This window comes from Nicotiana tabacum, chromosome 16 (genome assembly GCF_000715075.1).
Source record: "Nicotiana tabacum cultivar K326 chromosome 16, ASM71507v2, whole genome shotgun sequence".
NCBI lineage: Eukaryota > Viridiplantae > Streptophyta > Magnoliopsida > Solanales > Solanaceae > Nicotiana > Nicotiana tabacum.
Window position 1 is genome coordinate 12,384,919 of NC_134095.1, and position 21,271 is coordinate 12,406,189.

A 21,271-nucleotide genomic window follows, 5' to 3' on the forward strand; every position below is an offset into this window, starting at 1 on the left:
TCCTTTTATGTGTTTATCTTTCTTAGTTGCCTGTCATTTACCTACTTAATTGTTAAAAAGGTATTTCATGAAGTTTAAATTAAACTAAAATGACTTTACATATCTTCAATGATTCACTATTTTTACTGGCTTTTACTGCTTCATTATAGCCTGTAATGTGCCTTACTCATATTTCTCAGTATTTATTTGTGATTATTACTCACTGAGTTGGAGTACTCACTTTACTCCCTGCACCCCATGTGTAGATTCAGGCGTTGATGATCCTGCTAGCGAGGGTTGAGAGCTCCCGACAGATTTCAGAGTTCACGAGGTAGCTGCTTGGCGTCCGCAGTCCCGTGTTTCTCCCCCTTTATCTCATTTCTTTCTCTTTCAGCTATTCTCTAATAGCTTATAGATATTTCAGACCTGTGGTATATTGATAGATGCTCATGACTAGTGATACCCCGGTATCAGGCTATGTTGGGTTTATTTCCTCAAACCGTAATGTTCACTGCTTATCATTTTGGGATTTATTATTATTATTATTATTATGACTTAATGCTTATTATTTTAAATTGCTTAAAATTAAAATGGGAATGTGTCGGATAGCCTTGTCTTCACGAGAGGCGTCATCACGATCGGGTCCGGATTTAGGGTCGTGACACCATGCTACCCATTGTCACGCCCCAAACCAAGGGAGGCATGGCTGGCACCCGGTGTCGTGATGGCCCGAGCGAACCACTTTGTAACTCATGATCGTTCAACCAAAACTAGAACATACATAGTTCGAGTTAGCTGGACTCATTCCTTTTGTAACTATCATGGGCCCATGTTACACCCATGTTTTCATACGTGAAAGTATGCCGTAAGTAAATTGATGAAAGCTCGGAAATGAGATGTTACATCTCGCATTTTCGTACGTTATAGTTTCGTTGTAAGTTAATCGACGTATGCTCGGGAATGAGATTATTTTGAGATTATAAGCATTATGATATTTCGGACAAGTGATGAGTAAATTCATGAAGGAGAGAGGGTAAGCAAATCGAAGAAAATGAATTCTATTGAAATTTGGCATTTTGGAATAAAATACGGCCCGAGCTAAAATACCCAGTATTTATGGACTAATACCATACAAGGTACCACATGGCCATGATAGTAAGGTGTATAAAGTGTGTTAAAAGTAAATAGTATTTTAAGTAATTTGAGATAACTCTTAATTATATGGGCAAGTGATTAATTATTGGTTAGTGGGAGATTAGCAACTTAATCAAAGAGATTAATGGATAACTAATGATAATCTTGGATAAGTTAGTGGATAACTAATGTGGCAGCAAACCTTGATCAAATTAGTGACTATTACTCATGTATGAAATGTGGCACATGTATAGAAAAGTTTAGCTAAGTCAACAAAAGTGTGGGGCCCACTCTAAAGACGTAAAAATCATTCTACTTCATTTTTTTGTCTCTACAAAATAATGAAAAGCTTTGCAAGGAGATATGAATCCTACAATATGATCCTACAATATGAAATGAGTTAAATTGGTGGGATTCTCAAATATAATTTCATATGAATCCTTTACAAAGTAATTTAGAATGGTAGCATGATTAGCACAACAAAAGGATTCTCTAAAATATCAAGTTGAAGATGGTCATATTCACTAAGTGACGAGTGAGCTTAGCAAATTTCATACAAGATCCGATTATGCGTGAGATGCAATTCTAAGAAAATATGGTACAATCTTTCTCAAGAATATCATGCAAATTTTTCCCTACTTCGATCCGTCGTTATGTGTTTTGTCATAATTGACATTTGTTAAAGGGTTTGTCAAGAGAATCGACTCAGGTATGTTAAGGTTATCCCTTCTTTCTTTTGACATGATCTATAATACAAATGAAACGAGCAAAATATGCAATTTTCATAAATGACTCTATTCCTAGAAATACTAGGGGTGTCTATATTCTTGATTCCCCATGTGAATTATTATTATATCTTTTGTTCATGGGTCTCAGGAAAATATGTAATTTGATAAAGTTTATCCGAAAGACATATTGATTTTTATGGCATTCCGAGAAAATCTTATTAACATATTTCTTATGTATTTCATGCATTTATACATGCACATTGACCCATGACCAGATGGCGTTATATACGTGTATATATATATATATATATATATATATATATATATATATATATATATATATATATATATATATGTATATATGTATATATATATATATATATGTATATATATATATATATATATATATATATATATATATATATATATATATATATATATATATATATATATATGTATATATATATATATATATATATATAAAAGATTATGGCGTTATATACGCACCACAACCTGATCAACTGGTATACGTTGATGATTTGCCCACAGTGGCCGAGATATTATGATGGGATGCCCTCAGAGGCTGATGACATTATGAAACATGTACCTATGCACGACATGACATTCATACGCATATGCATAAAACTATAAGTATTTCATGATTTAAAGAGTTGTCCATACTTACTGGGTGAATTATGTACTCTATATTTCTTCTATATTTTTACGTACTTATTTATGTGCCTTACATACTCGGTACATTATTTGTACTGACGTCCTTTTTGTCTGGGGATGCTGCGTTTCATGCCCGCAAGGCCCGATAGACAGGTCGAGAGCCCTCCAAGTAGGCTATCAGCTTAGCGGAAGATATTGGTGCACTACATTTGCTTCGGAGTTGCTTGTTTGGTTAGTATGATTTAGAAGTATATTGTTTGGTATGGCGGGACTTTGTCCCGACCTTTATGAAAATTACGTATTCTTAGAGGCTTGTAGACAAATGTCATGTACGTAAAAGATTGTATGGCCTTTTCGGCCTATGTTCAGTATACGAGTGGTTATTTTGGTCTTATAGACCCTTATGTCTTATGTATAAGTTGGTATTGCATGTTGTACCCTACTTATCTCACGGAAGCCTTCCAGCTCAGTTATCTACGATAGTATGACACGAAAAGATACGTTATGTTGGTACTTAGTTGAGTAAGGTATCGGGTGCCCGTCGCGGCACATAAGTTTGGGACATGACAGCCCACATGGCCACAACTCATAATATACAACTTGTAATTGGGGAAACACTGTATCACTAACCCATTTTTCTTAAAACATGCATGACTTGGTGGTAAATATGTAACTGCCCAACTAGCCGTAGCGTGGTGATAAATACATGACTTCCCAATCGGCCGTAGCACGGTGGTAAATGCATGAAGATGCATGTATCACTATATTATAAACATTAACATCTCTATCAAATACCTCAATAGATATTTAGGAACATACTTAGACATGGTTTGAATTACATTTCATGGGAATGAATAACGTAGACATCCTTAACTTCTAAGAGTAGAATCTTTTATGGAATAATATTACGTTTACGTATCATTACTTGGATCATGCCAAAAGAAAGAAGGATTAACCTTAACTTATCTGGTCTTAACCCACTTGCTGAAGAGCTCAACTCGTATCCGCTAATGGAAACCCACGTGAGTATAATCGTTATGTTTCTTCGCATGTGAAATATAAAATGATGTTGCATGATTATTTCAGAAAATATTGATTCTCGTCTTCTTGTTTCTTTTCATCTAACTGTGTGCTAAAGGCTACCGGTGCATCAAGCATGATTTGATATGAATTTCTTCAACATATTGTTGAGGAATCCTTAGTGATAAAACTACGCCTATGTATTGTCCACATTATTTATGGTAGAGTCAAGATGAAATTGGTCACTTATCTCTAGAAACACTATCTTGAATATTAAAATCCTTAGAGATAATAGTACTTCTAAAGTTTGGAGTATTGATAGTTAGTCGTAAGTACAAAATGCACACATATAGAAGACATAAATATCACTTCATCAACACCCTCCACATGCCACCTATCCACTTAACCAAGAGTCATTGTTTGGGGTGGTTCCTTGCTGCCACGTTAAACTTCCTTAAACTTTATCCAAAGATTTTAATTTATCTCCCACTAAAAATTATTAATTAACCAATTATTTACATAATTAAGAATTATCTCAACTTATTTAAAATACTATTCTATTTTAACACATTTTATATGCCTTACTATTATGATTATGTGGTACCATATAAAATTAATACATACACTATTATTTCATTAAAATATCCATGTAAAAATACATATATTTTCTCAACTTCTAATTTTCCTAAACTCATATAAAGAGTATAATTTTTCGTACGCTTAACTCTTAAAATGGTAAAAAGATAACCGTCTTTTCTTGTGAAAAATAATTTCTATCTTTACAATAAAGAAAATCTCATAAACTTTCTTATATTATGTGTGTAATTTAAAGCATATTTGGAAGTAATAATATTAATAACTATATAAAATCATATTTTTCATACTTTTTTCTACGATAAAATGATCCAGTCAAAATAAATACCATAACAAAGTATATCTAATGGTATCAATATTGTTAAACTTACGAAGTCTTACGTTAACATAGTGGCAAATCCTCTATAACCTCATGAATTGTCTTAGTCCCTTCAAGCCCATATAGATTCATCCTAATATTAAAGTATGGGATGTAACACCCATACTCTCTGCCTTCCTACTCAAGGCATCCACGGCCACATTTGTCTTTCCTGGATGATAAAGAATGGTGATGTCATAATCTTTCAGTAACTCGAGCCACCTACGCTGCCTCAAATTGAGATCCCTCTGCTTGAACAAATGATGTAATCTACGGTGATCAGCATAAACCTCACATGAAACCCCATACAGATAATGCCTCCATATCTTAAGAGCATGAACAATCGCTGCTAATTCTAAGTCGTGCACAGGATAATTCTTCTCATAAACCTTTAGCTGATGTGAAGCATATGAAATAACTCGCCTCTCCTGCATCAATATGTATCCCAAGCCAGTGCGTAAAGCATCACAAAATACCGTATACATCCCTGAACCGGAAGGTAACACTAGAACCGGTGTTGTAGTCGAGGCTAATTTTAGCTTCTGAAAGCTCGCCTCACAATCATCAGACCAACGGAAAGGAGCACCCTTCTGGGTCAATCTAGTCAGAGGTGATGCAATAGATGAAAAGCCCTGCATAAATCGGTGGTAGTAACCTGCAAACCCTAGGAAACTCCTGATTTCAGTCACCGAAGTGGGACGTGGCCAACTCTGAACTGCCTCAATCTTCTTGGGATCTACCTTAATACCCTCTCTCGATACAACATGCCCCAAGAATGCCACAAACTCTAGCCAAAACTCATACTTGGAGAACTTAGCATATAGCTTCTGCTCTTGCAATGTCTGAAGCACCACTCTCAAATGTTGCTCATGCTCCCCCAGGCTACGTCAGTAAATCAAAATTTCATCAATGAAGACAACAACAAATGAATAAATATAAGGCCTAAACACCATGTTTATCAAGTCTATAAACACTGCTGGGGCATTAGTCAAGCCGAAGGATATCACTAGAAACTCATAATGACCATATCTAGTACGGAAGGCAATCTTCGGAACATCTGAGTCCTGAATCTTCAACTGGTAGTACCCCAATCTCAAGTCGTTCTTTGAAAATATCTTAGCACCCTACAACTAGTCAAACAAATCATCGATACGAGGAAATGGGTACTTGTTCTTGATGGTGAATTTGTTCAACTGGCGGTAATCAATGTACATTTGCATAGTCCCATCCTTCTTCTTCACAAATAACACTGGTGCAACCCAAGGTGATACACTGGGTCTCACAAATCCCTTTGCTAACAACTCCTCAAGTTGTTCCTTCAACTCTTTCAACTCTTTTGGTGTCATACGGTACGGTGGGATAGATATAGGCTGGGTACCTGGAACCAAATCAATACAGAAATCAATGTGACGATCCGGTGGCATGCTTGGAAGGTCAGAAGGAAACACATCGGCGAACTCTCGGACTACTGGCACTAAATCAATCGTTGGAGACTCTGCGGTGGTATCCCTAACATAGGCTAGATATGCTAAACACCCCTTCTCGACTAGATGTCGAGCCTTCAGAAAAGAGATAACCCGACTAAATAAACTAATGGAGGAACCCTTCCACTCCAATCTCGGCAACTCTGGCATCACTAAAGTAACTGTCTTGACATGACAATCAAGAATGGTGTGATACGGAGATAACCAATCCATGCCAAAGATGACCTCAAAGTTGATCATGTCTAGTAACAGAAGGTCTGCTCTAGTCTTGTAACCACAGAATATAACCACACAGGATCGGTAGATCCGATCCACAACCACTGAATCGCCCATAAGGGTGGACACATAAACATGAGTACACAAAGACTCACGAGGGATATCCAAGAAATGAGAAAATAGAGATGAAACATATGAATATGTAGACCCTGGATCAAATAATACCGAAACATCCCTACCGCATATAGAAATAATACCTGTGATCATGGCATCTGAGGCCACTGCATCTGGTCTGACCGAAAAAGCATAGAATCTAGCTGGAGCGCCGGCTGGCTGAACTCCCCCTGACTGGCCTCCACCTCTAGGACGGCCCTTACCAACTGTCCCCCACCTTTGGGCGGCCGGACGGCTAGTGTTGTAATCATAGGCTGATGATCTTACTATACTACCTTGCCCCGAATTCTGGGGAAAAACTGTTTATATGACCCGGATTCCCACACTCGTAACAACCCCGCGGTGCCATAGACTGTTGTCTTCAAGCCTGACCCTGATGGCCCGAATAACCACTATGAACAACCCTAAATGGCTAGTAGGCGGTATGAACTCTCTTTTGCATAGTACTGAAGTAGGCTCTAGAAGGACCCTGATGACCAGAATACCCGCCGGAGGAACCTTGAATAACTGATGGATGGTAAGAAATCTCCAGCATCGCACTGAAATAAATCCTCACTAGAGCACCTCGAGGAGGTGGTGGTGCTGAATATGGGTGCCTGCTGGGCTGGCCCCTCCCAATCTGACCCCTACCCCTAGCTGGGGTGCTTCTAAACTCTCCAAAGGATTGGGTCCTCTAGTCCTGCTAAAATTACTCTCTACCTCTCTGGCGGTAACCCTCAATCCTCCGAGCAATCTCCACTACTAGTGTGACGACCCGACCAGTCATCTCATGAGTTACCGCTCCATTTCCCTTATTTCAGCTTCTTTACGCTTCGTTATCTGTGTTTTATGGGATCGAGATGATTAGTTCAAGTTCGGAGAGGATTTGGTAAGAAATGAGACACTTAGTCTCTTTTAAGAAGGCTTAAGTTGGAAAAGTCAACCAGATGTTGACTTATGTGTTAGAGGGTTCGGATGTGAGTTTCGATGGTTCGGTTAGCTTCGGGAGGTGATTTTTGATTTAGGAGAGTGATCGGAAGTGGTTTTTGAGGTACGGTGTAGAATTAGGCTTGAATTGGCGAAGTTAGTATTTTGGCGAATTTCGGTTGATAGGTGAGATTTTGATTCGAGGGTTGGAATGGAATTCCGAGAGTTTATATAGCTTCGTTATGTCATTTTGGACTTGTCTGCAAAATTTGAGGTCATTCGGACGTGGTTTGGTTGGGTTTTTGATCAAAAATGGAATTAGGAAGTTCTTGAGATTCATAGGCTTGAATTCGATATGATTTGATGATTTTGGTGTTAGTCGAGTTGTTTTGATGATTGAAACGAGGTTGAAAAATGTTTAGGATGCGTTGGTGCTTTTGGGGGGCCTCGGGTGTGTTTCGGGTGAGTTTTGATCGAGTATGGAAACCCCAAAACATAGAAAAATGGAGGGAGTAGCATTTTGGCGCGGACCGCGCTCCTTTTCGCGCTGGGCGCGCTGGCCTAGTGCTGGCTGCGTCAAAGTGGCCGCGGTCGCGGTCGTGAAGACTTCAGGTTGCTGGTCCTACTTCGCAAGCTCATATTATTTGATCCACAAGGGATTTTGAGGTGATTCAAAAACAAAAGTTGTAGCCCTTTGTGTCTAGTTTCTAGAAAGGCAAAGATATAGTACTTTGGGCATTATATTATATGTTATCACTATTTATGATGATTAACTATTTAAAAGAGGTGTTCCATTTTGGTCTGGCTGGCCTTGTCTTCACGAGAGACGCCATCACGACCGGGTTCGGGGATTGGGTCGTGATAAGTTGGTATTAGAGCCTAGGTTACATAGGTCACATGAGTCATGAGCAGGTTTAGTAGAGTCTCGCGAATCGGTATGGAGACGTCTGTATTTATCCTCGAGAGGCTGCAGAACCTTTAGGAAAAATTTCATATTCTTGAAATTCTTATCGTGCGTCCTTGAGTCAGCTTGAAAAGTAACTCTTGAAATTCCTTCCACGTGTTCGTACGCGCGCATGAGCGCTCAGTATCAGATGTGCCTTGATGGCTTGTGATCCCCCGATCGAGGGGCGAGATGCAATCTCTGTGAGTTTATGTCGGGACAGTCTGGAGGACTTGAGGCCGGATTTTTGCCTATGGCTTGAGCACCGAGGCGCTGATTGTGTGAGCAAGTGTTTTGAACTTATATGTTCAGTATTGTCCCTAATAGTGGGAATGACGGCTGGATAGCTATGTGATGAATATGCTAATTCGGCGTGATGTTTCTATATGACCTGGAAGTGTTGAGGAAGATTTGTTGGATGATAGATGAACTACTAAGTGTATGATTTCCATTGTGAGTGAAAGTGTAGTTCCGATATTATAGGCGTGTGAAGAATCCTTTCAAGACTCCTAGTTGAGAGTGAAGTAAATTTCATGTCGCGGTATGAGTACAGACTCAAGAAGGTCAAGTGACTGCGTAATGCTTATGTCGGTGGAAAGTGTGCAGAAATGTTGTATTGAGGAGAAGCAGGTGGGTTATCTCCTGCGGAGTGTTCTGAAGTGGCGTGATCCTCATGTGTATGTCAGAAGATCTCATGTGTAATTGAAGAATACGTACTGAATTTGGAATTTCGGGTCGCTTAAGAAAGTGGGTTTAACTGTTGCGGGAACGAATGCGAGAGTTGCAGAAGGTTTACATTACTAGACAATATGAGTTTCGCAAACTTATAAATGATTCGAGTTTAATCTCACTATGGTATTGTGGCATCAATAGAGTAAAAGTGTTATGAGTATTGTGTGTTCTGATCTATGGCTTCGAGCCAAGTTGGGGAGCTTGCTATTGGTTAGCTGATTGTACGGTGGTGTTGCTATGTTGGTTCCGATTTGAGGCATGTTGGCGAATCAGTTCTGATTGTGGAATTGAGCCGAGGATGGCCCGAGTGAAGGAAAATTTTAATAAAGGTTATATGGTGCTTCGTAGATGTGTGAAAATAATAAGATGTCTTGAGCTGTTGTTGGTAAAGAATGCCTAGCGTATAGAGAAGGAAGATGCTTGTTTGTATTGGGATAAGGTCGTATCCTGCGGTGTCAGAGTGCTAATGAGGCACAGGTGGTTTTGTTAGTTGAGCGGGCTAAATGCAAGCTGAATAGAGTGAATGGCTCTCGAAAGTGGTTCTAATGTGTTCGAGATTCTACATGTAATAATGGGGTATCTTAAAGTAGCATATGTGATTAGGAACCGAGTCTCCATTGGAAGAGGTCAAGACTTGTGGTATTTTTATGTTAATTATGGGATTCTATATATTAGTATCTGGAAAGTAAAGGTAACGGATTTAGATTCGCAGGAAGTTCTCTGGAGTGGAGTATGCTGGAATGTGGTGTATCTAGAAATAATTGAGAGAGGATTTAGTGGCTTATGAGTCTTAGACAGTGTGGTTTTGCGCGTGGGTCTCGTACAATGAGCCTGGGTTGAGGAACTGTGGTGCTACAGCAAGAAAAATATCAAGTTGAATATGAATCAGAAGGAAATTTAGATAGATGGAGTAGCTTGATAGTAGACCAGATCGGCATGGTAAGGATATGATTAATTCTTTGTATGTGTTCGAGGTAATGAGTTCGTACAAGTATTTGGCAGCAATGCTCTTGGGATTTGTTGGCTTGCTTAGCTTGGTAGAGTTAGAAGGATTCCGTCCTGGCAGTTTAATTTATGCAAATGGGATTGAGAGAGTACTTGTTGATTTCTACCGTGGTTGAAGAGGTACATTTTCTACGAATATGAGAGATATGGGATGTGCAATGATTTTTCTTTTAGATGGGATTAATGGAAGTTCTTGACTGGTGGAGTGCATAGATGTCTGTGGCCCGGAAGGGAGGTAAGGTTTTCATGTATCCTCGGATGGTATGTTATATGCGGTATGTTGTGGAGGACCGAGACTTGCGTGTATTAGGTTACAGTTCAGTTCAGAAAGGAAGCTCATAAAACGCTTAGGTAATGGGTAGCCTCAAATAATCAAGGAAAATGGTACTGCTATTTGAAAGGGATTTGACGAGAGTATATGTTTCAGAAAAGGGCAATGTGATCAAATGGATGGCACTTCGGTGGTATTGCGGCACTTTCTTGTTAGATCAACTGGTGATATTCGGGTTGGCTTGGTGACACAGGGAAATTTTAGAGTATCTATCATGGAATTGTTGGGTATTAAGGTGTGGTATGCTTTCGGACGGCGAAATTGGGATCAGGTGTGATGATTCGTGTGCTATATGGAGCTGGAGACTGAGAGTTCTCATGTACAGGCTATGTCGTGGTTGTGGACTGTATGTATTCGGCACCGTTGAGCGGCAATCGGGATTTGGAGGCTCGGGTGGATCTTTATTTGCTGGTATGTTAGATTTTGGATGTGATGTTGAAATTCAGACTGGTTGTCTGAGTATTAGGTGATTCTGAACTATTGCGCTATGGGCTATGCCGGAAATGCCACGGGTTGAGTGACAAGGTGCATTGGATTATGTTCTAGCAGAGTGGCTTATATTTCAAAGACCCAGCGGGCGACGGGGAAGGATTGTTTTTCTTAATTGGGCCTTCGTGATGATTGTCAGTGCAGAGGTTTTTACCATTGGTTCTGTACCGGTGTTAAGGGACATTTCGGATGCGTTTCTTGTGGCCGGGCATCTTGTCGGGTGAGGTTGTGGATTTCGATATTTATTTGGTGCCGGGCACCATATCGTACGACTCCGGTAGGATTTATAGTAGTGGAAGGAGAAGCTTTAGGCTTTCTTGGTAATGAGTTCGCTGGTAGGCCAATTTGGATACGCGTTTAGCTTGAGTTGGCTTAGTTGGCCCCGAATTGTATTGTTGAGGGATAGGTTGATTCGATCGTTATTGAGCTTGTTAGTGATATGAGGAGAGCTATGGGTTGCTTTTCGGTGTAGTGATACGTCATGATCTGTTGGTTATGGGCACATGTAGTGCGGTTCTACTGGGGAATTCATAGTGAAAGTTGAGCAAGAAGAGTAATTGGGTGTTGTGTGGTAGATGGAGGATTGGTTATGACCTATCGGGTTGCATGGCGTATGTTATTTGTTTCACCATGGGTGTAATGAATTGCTTTGGTTCCAGACATCAAATTGTGTGTGGCTGTCGGTTTTGAGCATAGTGAAATGAGTGGGTTTCATGTGTAACAGTGTTTGGATAGGATCGTGCATTGTGGTGAGGCTACATGGAGATATGACCGTTCGGGGTAGATTCAGGTGTTCTATTTCTATGATGTGAGACGGGGTCTCAGCCTTGTGTTGTGATGGTACAGATGATCTTGAAGTACTACTCTTTCGTTTGAGTCATTTTTCGTGATTTGAGTATGTTCAGACCGTTTCTTATTGGTGCGTGTATTATGCAAGTTGTGGCTTAGGCTCGTATTGATTTGTCATGTCACCTGGATGGTGTGTTTGGTCAGGAGGGATCGTTGGGATCATCAATGAATACAAACAGACTCGAATTCAGCATGTTTAAGGGGTTAATATCGAGGTTCGGTTCAAATTTGCTATGGTAACTACCAAAGGGGAAGTGACCTCATGAATGGTTAACCTGAGAAACGGTTTCGGTTTATTGCGTGTTTCGGTATCGTTAGCAGTATATGAAAGTGTTAGAATGAGATTTCAGTTGATAAGAGCTTCTCTATCGGTATTTAAGTGTTGTGTGCAGCTGCTGCGGATACGGGTTATGGTTGCGAGCATTAGAGCTAGGTGGTTTATCATGTAATGGCATCGATGTTGCAGGTATGGGTTATTACAGCTGGTTCAGGCTTATTTTGAGTATAGATGTGAGGTTCTGATCGTGTGTATGGTTTCGGAAGGTGCAATGTGGTTCTATGGTTTACGGACTAGATGGATTATAAAATTTTAGCTATGTGGTGTTATTGGACCTATGAGAGATAGGGTGACGTGGGATCACCCCGGGTATATGCTTGGTAAGGTTATCCAACTATTGGTTGGCTTCTAGGACAAACTCTGGGTACGCTCGAGGACGAGCGTTTGTTTAAGTTGGGGAGGATGTGACGACCCGACCAGTCGTCTCATGAGTTACCGCTCTATTTCCCCCATTTCAACTTTTTTACGCTTCGTTATCCGTGTTTTATGGGATCGAGATGATTAGATCGAGTTCGGAGAGGATTTGGTAAGAAATGAGACACTTAGTCTCTTTTAAGAAGGCTTAAGTTGGAAAAGTCAACCGGATGTTGACTTATATGTTAGAGGGTTCGGATGTGAGTTCTGATGGTTCGGTTAGCTTCGGGAGGTGATTTGTGACTTAGGAGAGTGATCAGAAGTAGTTTTGGAGGTACAGTGTAGAATTAGGCTTGAATTGGCAAAGTTAATATTTTGGCGAATTCCGGTTGATAGGTGAGATTTTGATCCGAGGGTCGGAATGGAATTCCGAGAGTTTATGTAGCTTTGTTATGTCATTTTGGACTTGTCTGCAAAATTTGAGGTCATTCGGACGTGGTTTGGTTGGGTTTTTGATCAAAAATGGAATTTGGAAGTTCTTGAGATTCATAGGCTTGAATTCGATGTGATTTGATGATTTTGGTGTTAGTCGAGGTGTTTTGATGATTGGAACGAGGTTGAATAATGTTTAGGATGCATTGGTGCTTTTGGTTGAGGTCCCGGGGGCCTCGGGTGTGTTTCGGGTGAGTTTTGAGCGAGTACGGACACTCCGGAACTTAGAAAAATGGAGGGAGCAGCAGTTTTAGCACGGACCGCGCTCCTTTTCGCGCTGGCCTAGTGTTGGCCGCGTCAAAGTGGCCGCGGCCGCGGTCGTGAAGACTGCAGGTTGCTGGTCCTACTTCGGAAGCTCATATCTTTAAATTCACAAGGAATTTTGAGCTGATTCAAAAACGAAAGTTGTATCCATTCGTCTCTAGTTTCTAGAAAGATAAAGATATCACAATTTGGACATATGTAGCGAAAGTTATGGCCAAAATACTAAAGCATGTCCCTGTAGAGCAAGACTTGCGCGGCCGCGGTCGTTTTTGCACGGACCCCGCTGGTTTTGCACGGACCGCGGTCATTTTTGTGCGGTCAGCGGTGTCGGAATCCGAGGGGTACTCTATAAATACGAGGTTTTGGGTTTTATTTGATATTTTGACCTAGAAAGCTCGGATTTTGGCGATTTTTCGAAGGTTTTTCAAGAAATTAATCGGGGTAAGTGATTCTAACTCAGATTTGGTTAGCTTACATGAATCTATCACTAAATGCATCATTTAATTCGTGATTTAAGATGGAATTTGGGAAGAAAATTGTGGAACCTTTCAAAAATGTAAAATGATGATTTGAAGGACCAAATGGTATCGGAATTGGATAATTTTGTTATGGTTAGACTCGTGAGGGTAGGAGGATTCTGAAAATGTAAATTTTACCCGATTTCGAGAAGTGGGCCCGGGGCTCGGGTTTTGCTAATTTTGAGATTTTTGATATTTTTTGAATGTTTTCGCTTGGGCTTTGTTCCCTTAGCATATTGTGACGTATTCGTTCTGATTTTGGATAGATTCGACGCGCATTGAGGCCAATTCAAGGGGTAAAGGCGTCGTGAGCTAGAGAATTAGCCAGTTCGAGGTGAGTAATTGTTGTAAATGATGTTCTGAGGGTTTGAAACCCCAAATTGCACATCGTAGTGCTATATTGAGGCAAGATACGCGCTAGATGATGAGCGTGGGGTCTTTCACTACTGGGGATTGTGACTTGGTCTATCCCGATTGATGATTTTACTGAATATTTGACTGAAATTCATTTGTTATCATCATGATTTGGGCTGATTGCCATATTTGGGCTTCGTGCCAACTATTTGAACCCTTCGGGGATTTTTATCACTGTTTCCTCACTGCTTGACTTATTATTTGAACTCAGTCCTATTGATATCTACTTTTTTTTTACAAACTCAGCCACTTTTACTCAGATTTGAAACTTAAATGATATTTCTACATCATGTTTTGGGCTGATTACTACTGTTTTACTAATGCCCGAGGGGCTTGTGATGATTTTCGGACTGAGTGAGGCCGAGGGGCATATGTGAGGATATGCTGAGTGATATGAGGTCAAGGGCCTGAGATACTTTATATGCCACGAGGTGGCTTGAGTGATGTGAGGATATGTTGAGTGATGATGCCACGAGGTGGCTTGATATAGCGCTTGGGCAGTAAGGGGCCCCTCCGGAGTCTGCACACCCACAGTGAGTGTGGGTACCCATGTGATTTGAAACAATGGTAACAATAACACTGTATGATGCAATTTGGTCAGGTAACAATGGCTGACCATTATGCTGAGTGATTGTGAGATAGCCCGATGGGCTGATACTGTACTGAGAGTGAGCCCGAGGGGCTGATACTATGTGTTCATTTTGCATACTTACTTGTTTTTTACTTGTTTAACTGTTGTATTTGTGCCCGAGGGGCGGATTTCTGTGCATAGCGGCACCAATTGTTTTGAAATTATTTCACAACTGTTGAAAAGATCATTTTCAAAAGAGGTTTAGAACCGAGCCAAGGTATTTTCTAAAGAATTCACAGTTTCACTAACTTTTCTTAAGGAGTTTTACACTGCTTCTATATAGCATGTTGGTTGCTTTACGTGATTTCATGCTACTCAGTTATTATTTATTTTTATTACTCACTGAGTTGGAGTACTTACTTTACTCCCTGCACCTCGCGTGCAGTTGCAGGTATTTATTCAACCGGTAGCGGGTATTGGCTGTGTGGAGACAGAGTTGTAGAGGTTCAGCGAGGTGACTGCCAGCGTTCGCAGCACCACTGTCTTTCTATGTTATTCATTACTCTTGTTCGGTGTATTTCTAGACTGTAAAGTGGAAATTTCATTCTCATAGATGCTCGTGACTTGTGACACCCCGTTTTGGGTTGTGTCGGGATGGTTCCTGCTGTTATTATCGTTAAATTCTGCAATTTATGAGCATTATATTATATGTTATCACTATTTATGATGATTAACTGTTTAAAAGAGGTGTTCCGTTTTGGTCTTGCTGGCCTTGTCTTCACGAGAGGCGCCATCACGACCGGGTTCGGGGATTGGGTCGTGATAAGTAGCTGATACTCAGTCCCCATCTCAACCTCTCGGGCCATGCTAGCTCTAATATCGGGGTGTAACCCCGCAACAAATCTCTGCACTCTCTCTGCGTCTGTAGGAAGTATCATGAGTGTATAGTGAGACAACTTAGAGAATCTCGTCTCATAGTCGGTCACCGACATCTGACCCTACTCAAGCTACTCAAACTAACACCGTAACTCTTTCCTCTAAGAGGGTGGAATATACCAGTCCAATAGAAGCTGTGTAAACTGATACCAAGTCATGGGGGGAGAACCTGCCGGTCTACTGAGAAGGTAAGACTGCCACCATCTACGGGCCCTTCCCTTTAACTGGAAGGCTGTGAAATCCACTCCATGGGACTCCAATATCCTCATATTGTACAGTATGTCCCTGCACCTATCAATGAAATCCTGGGCATCCTCATGATGCTCACCTTCGAAGATAGGAGGGTGTAGCCTAGTTCATCTGTCCAATAACTTCTACGAATCGTCGCCGCATCTGATCTGGGCTCAAGTGCCATTGCTGCAATTGGCTGGGCACCGACCGCGGGTAGTGTACCCGGAGTCTGGTATATGGCAGCTTCGTGCCCTAGAGCCTGAGCAGTAGGGGCATGTGCTCCCCTTCCTGCTTGAGATGTAGCTAGGTCTGCTAGAAATAAACCAGCCTGAGTCATGGAGTCCATGAACTGCAGCATACGGCCCATAAACTCCTGGAAGCCCGGTGATGTCATGAAATCTGTTAGGGCAAGCTCTATTGCGGGCACCTCTCCTTGCTCCTCAAAAGTGGAATCCCCTGCTGGATCTGCCAGTGCTGCAATTGGGGCAGCTTTGGGACACCCTTGTCCCCTACCTCGGGTCGGTGCCCTCCCCCGGCCTCTGCCTCGGCCTCTAGCAACGGGGGGAGCAACTCCTCCCGGGTCTGGAACGTACGTCGTACGCATCCTCGCCATCTGTTGGAGAATAGAATAAGTAAATTTAGTACATCATCAACTGCACGATAGGAGATGAATAAAGAGTAGTTTTCTAACACCATATAGCCACTCGAAGATACACAAACATCTCAGTACCGATCCGTAAGACATTACCAGGTTTGCCTATATCTTGTGAGACCTACGTGAACCTACTACTCTGATACCATGTTGTCACGACCCAAAGTTTATATTAGGCCGTGATGGTATCTAACACTACTGTTAGGCAAGCCAACACTAATCGATTAATAAATTCTCATTTGTGTAGTTAGTACGTGATGACTTCCGTTATAGATTTAAGAAATTTATAGTTTAAAACTTTAAGCATATTTAAATGGAAATGATAAATGCGAATCTCAATCATGAAGACAAGCCAAAACATCATAAGAGTCCACTCTATGCGCCGGACTGATGGCCAGATGCACCTGCCTCAAAGTCTCTACAATCAAGTATAGAAGTGTAGCATGAGTACATAGAGATATGTAACCAGTAAGTATCTCGCCAAACCTCGTAGAAGTAGTGACGAGAGGTTGACTCCGACACTTACTAGGGCCAGCAAATATAATAATGTGAAGTTCAATATATTTAATTTACAATGTATGTAAATAACAACAAACTCAAACAAGAATAATTATGGAAAAGTCCTTCATCCAATTAATAAAACTAGACACTTTCCTCATTAAAAAAAATAATAAGAGATCTTTCAAGCAATAAGTCATACTAATTATAAAGGTTCCGGTTCTATTATCACACACAAATACCACCGAGGACGTTCGGCCTGATCTAATATAAAAGTAAAATGTACACCGCTGAGGGTCGAACGACCCGAGCCATATATACATTTACTATCCTGCCGAGGCAAACGGCCCGCTCCCATGAGAGTAGTGGAAACAAACACCCCGCTCGCGAAATATATTTGTGACGCGGTTAAGTATAAATATAACTTAATGTTTTCCCCAATTCTTATCAAAATAAATATTTACTTGGAAACTTGAAATCATAAAATCTTCGACTAAATTCCAATCAATGCAAACCAGCAATTATATTCAAATAACGGTACACACAAAGCATGGTGTAAGCCTAGAACTACCCGGACATAACAAGAATAGTAGCTACGTACGGACTCTCATCACTTCGTGCGTACGTAGCCCCCACAATTAATCATATATATATATATATATATATATATATATATATATATATATATATATATATATATATATATATATTAAGTTTCACTTAAGGGGAAATTTCCCCCTTACAAGGTTAGAAAAGAGGCTTACCTCGTTTCAAGCCTACTTCCAACTCAAGAATGCGTTCAAACTCTCAAACCGGAGCCGTACAATCCGAAACTATTCAAATAGTGTATAAGTTCATCATTATAGGTTTATAAATTCACATTCTAGCTATTAAAGCGATTATCCAACCCCAAAGGCAAGGTTCCTAAAATTCAACCCCGGACCCATGTGCCGGATTCCGGAAATTTTCAAAGGAAGTTGTTACCCATAACCTAAGGATCAAGAATATATGATTTTTACTTCATTCCATAACGAATTCCGTGGTTAAATCTTATTTTTATCAAAACCCTAGGTTTTGCTCTAATCCCATAATTTTCACTAATCTTTGCATGTTAATCTACCCAAAATCCAAGTATTTAACCACATATAGTAGGAATTACTTACCTCTAAAAGCTTGGTAAAAATCCTCACTCAAGAGCTCCAAAATCGCCCAACCTTTGAGTGGAAATGAGCCAAAAATGGCTAAATCCCGCAATAAATGAAGGTCACTGCCTTCAGTGATTTCCGCATCTGCAGTCTTGGGCTGCACCTATGCCCACTGCATCTGCGAAATTTTTTTGGGCTGGCTAGGCCTCTTCTATGGGAAGACAACCGCTTTTGCGCAAAGAGGCTTCTTTTGCGTTCCTGGGCTGACTACCCATGGCCGCATCTGCGATGGCCCAGCCGCTTCTGCGGGCTTACACCTGCGGCTGGCCAACCACAGGTGCGGTTATGACAGAAGCTTGGAGCTTCAGCTCCTTCCCACATTTTCAACTAAGCTCGAGCCTCGTCCGATTGATGCTCGAGGCCCCTGGGGCCTGCCCGAACACACCCACAACTTTGTAAGGATAAAACGGACTCGCTCGAACCCTCAAAATGTCAGAAACAACATAAAAACTAGAAATCACACCCTAAAACCAATTGATTCAAACTTATGAACTTCAAGTTCTTCAATTTACTTCCAACAAGACGAAACACACTTATACTACTCGGATTGACACCAAATTTTGCGTGCAAGTATTAAATGACATTACAAAAATATTCTCAATATCAGAATTCCATTCGGACCTTGATAACACAAAAACCCGCTCCAAACCAAATTTAAAGAACTTCAAAATCCTTAAGGAAGCAACTTTCACTATTAGGCACCAAAATGCTCTTGGGTCATCCAAAACCCGATCCGGACATACACCCAAGTTCGAAATCATCATACGAACCTATTGGAACCATCAAATCCTAATTTCGAGGTCGTTTACGCAAAATATTGACTGAAGTCAAACTTGACCTTTTAAGCCAACCTTAAGGAACCAAGTGTTCTGATTTCAACCCCAACTCTTAAAATCCCGAACCAACCATCCCCGTAAGTCATAAATTAGTAAAAGAAAATATAGGAATGTGGTTCTAGAAAGTAAAACGACCAATCGGATCATTACAGCTATGGAATATAATTATTTAAAAGGGTATTTATTTTAAATAAATAAGGTATCAACATTTGCTATAGGAAATAAAAATTCCTTGTTTTAATCGATTGACTTGATATGATCGATGCAAACATTGATAACAAACTTAACCTTGTGTTGTGCCTTGTCTTAGTGCAACTTGATGTGTCTATTGGATGGCAAAAGCAACTAATCCACTCTCCACCCAAAGGTCACTTCAAATTAAACATGACTGGTGCCTCAACTGGACGCACAAGTAAGGCGGGCCTAGTTAGGAATAATAATGAAGACTGCCACTAATGCAGAATTATTTAGAGAAATTTAAAAATATCCAGATTTACAAGTGGTAATTGAAAAATAGCAAGTGAACAAAAATATTGTTCAAAATTCAAAAAATATACCAGCATAATATACTGGAGTTCGAATTCTTTACATTTGAACTTCCAGCATAATATGCTGGAAGTTCATACACAGATGATCCACTCTGCAGTATATTATACTGGAACTTTTTGTGTGTTGGAGTTCCAATATAATATGCTGGAAGTTCATACACATGCAGGGGTGGATCTATGTACATGGTTCGGGGTGGTACGCCACCCGTAAGCTTCGGCGAATATATATATGTGTGTGTGTGTGTGTGTGTGTGTGTGTGTATATGTGTAAAAAATAGTATATATATTTATAGTGCCACCCACAGAACAAAAGTGCCTAAGGTGCCAGTGGCAAAGGTCCATCTTTTTTTTCTGCTGGTTGTGAGTTCAAATCCAGCACACAACACATTTTTTATGTTAAATATTTTACTTTTAACTAATAAGATAAAGTAATAATAAAAAGCTTTATAAGTAAAATAAGATTTCTAGGAAGCTAAAAGCCTTCCTCACTTTCCCATTTCCCAAAATTATCTCCTAACTCCCCAACCTCGTCTCCAGCAAAAAATTAATCCCAATTCCTAACTTCCCAACCCCCACTTTGCTTGTCCAATTTCGGTTCTCACGCTTGCGGCTCACCTCTTCACTTCTTCTCTTTTGCTGTTTCAAAGCACGTTTGTTCACTGGTCACTGCTCTATGGCCACTATTATAAAGCTTCCTCACTTCCTCTTGTTTATTTCTTCATCCTATGTGGGCTGTGACTATTTTTTCTCCATTAAATATATATTTTTCTGTTTTTTTTTTGTATTTAATTGGATTTTGATATTCTTGCAAAACTTTATTGTCACTTGTGATTTATTTGTTATGTATTTCTTTGGTTTTGTTGAAAATCCTATGCCACTTAAATGGTTTCATTGTAGAAATTAATTTCGTGGCTAAAAGAGAAAGAACATCCCCAATATTTTTGACCAAGAAAAATTCAAAATTAACTCCATTTTAACAATAAAAAGTATTAGGAAAGTTGAATAATTTTCATTGGCTAAGCTTATTGATGGTATAAAGTAGTAGAAATTATTCTATATTCCATAGTGAGCTACATAGAAAGATTTCTCACTAGAATGAGCTTTATAGGAATTGAATTCAGATGGATAAATTTGTCACAAGGTTGGACCATTCTCAACCAAGTCCTAGTTGTCAATCCTTGAGCCAAGCGAATGCCAATGTTTCCCATCTTATAAATGAACTCGATTTGGGCTCGCTTAAAGGCGATCCAGGTACCTATCGCAGATTACCACCCTCGAATACGAGATGAAGTAAGGAAACGTTATATTCAACAAGGTCCTTGCTAACCTTTCAAGCATCAATTTCCCAAAACTCAAATAGGAGGAAGAATGCGTCAATTTGTTCCAAGTTGATTCAAGGTCCAATTTTGTAAATGGTTGGAGTATAGTGTGAAGAAAGATGCGGCATATTGCTTATGTTGTCATTTGTTCAAAAATGAATTTATTCATGGAAGTACGGGCAAATTTTATACAAAGAATGGCTTTAGGGCTTGGAATAAGGGCCTTGAAAGATTTCGTTTACATGTTGGTGATGTTAATAGTGTCCATGATAAATGTTTCAAGAAGATGCTAGACTTATCAAATCAACATCAATCAATTCAAGTTGTTTTTGATAAGCACCCCGCTAAGTTGAAAAGCGAGTATCGGATGCGTTTAGAAGCATCAATTGATGTGACAAGACTTTTATTGTTGTATGGATTGCCTTTTGGGGATCATGATGAAAGTGAAACTTCAACTAATCAAAGCCTCCTTCTAGGATTCT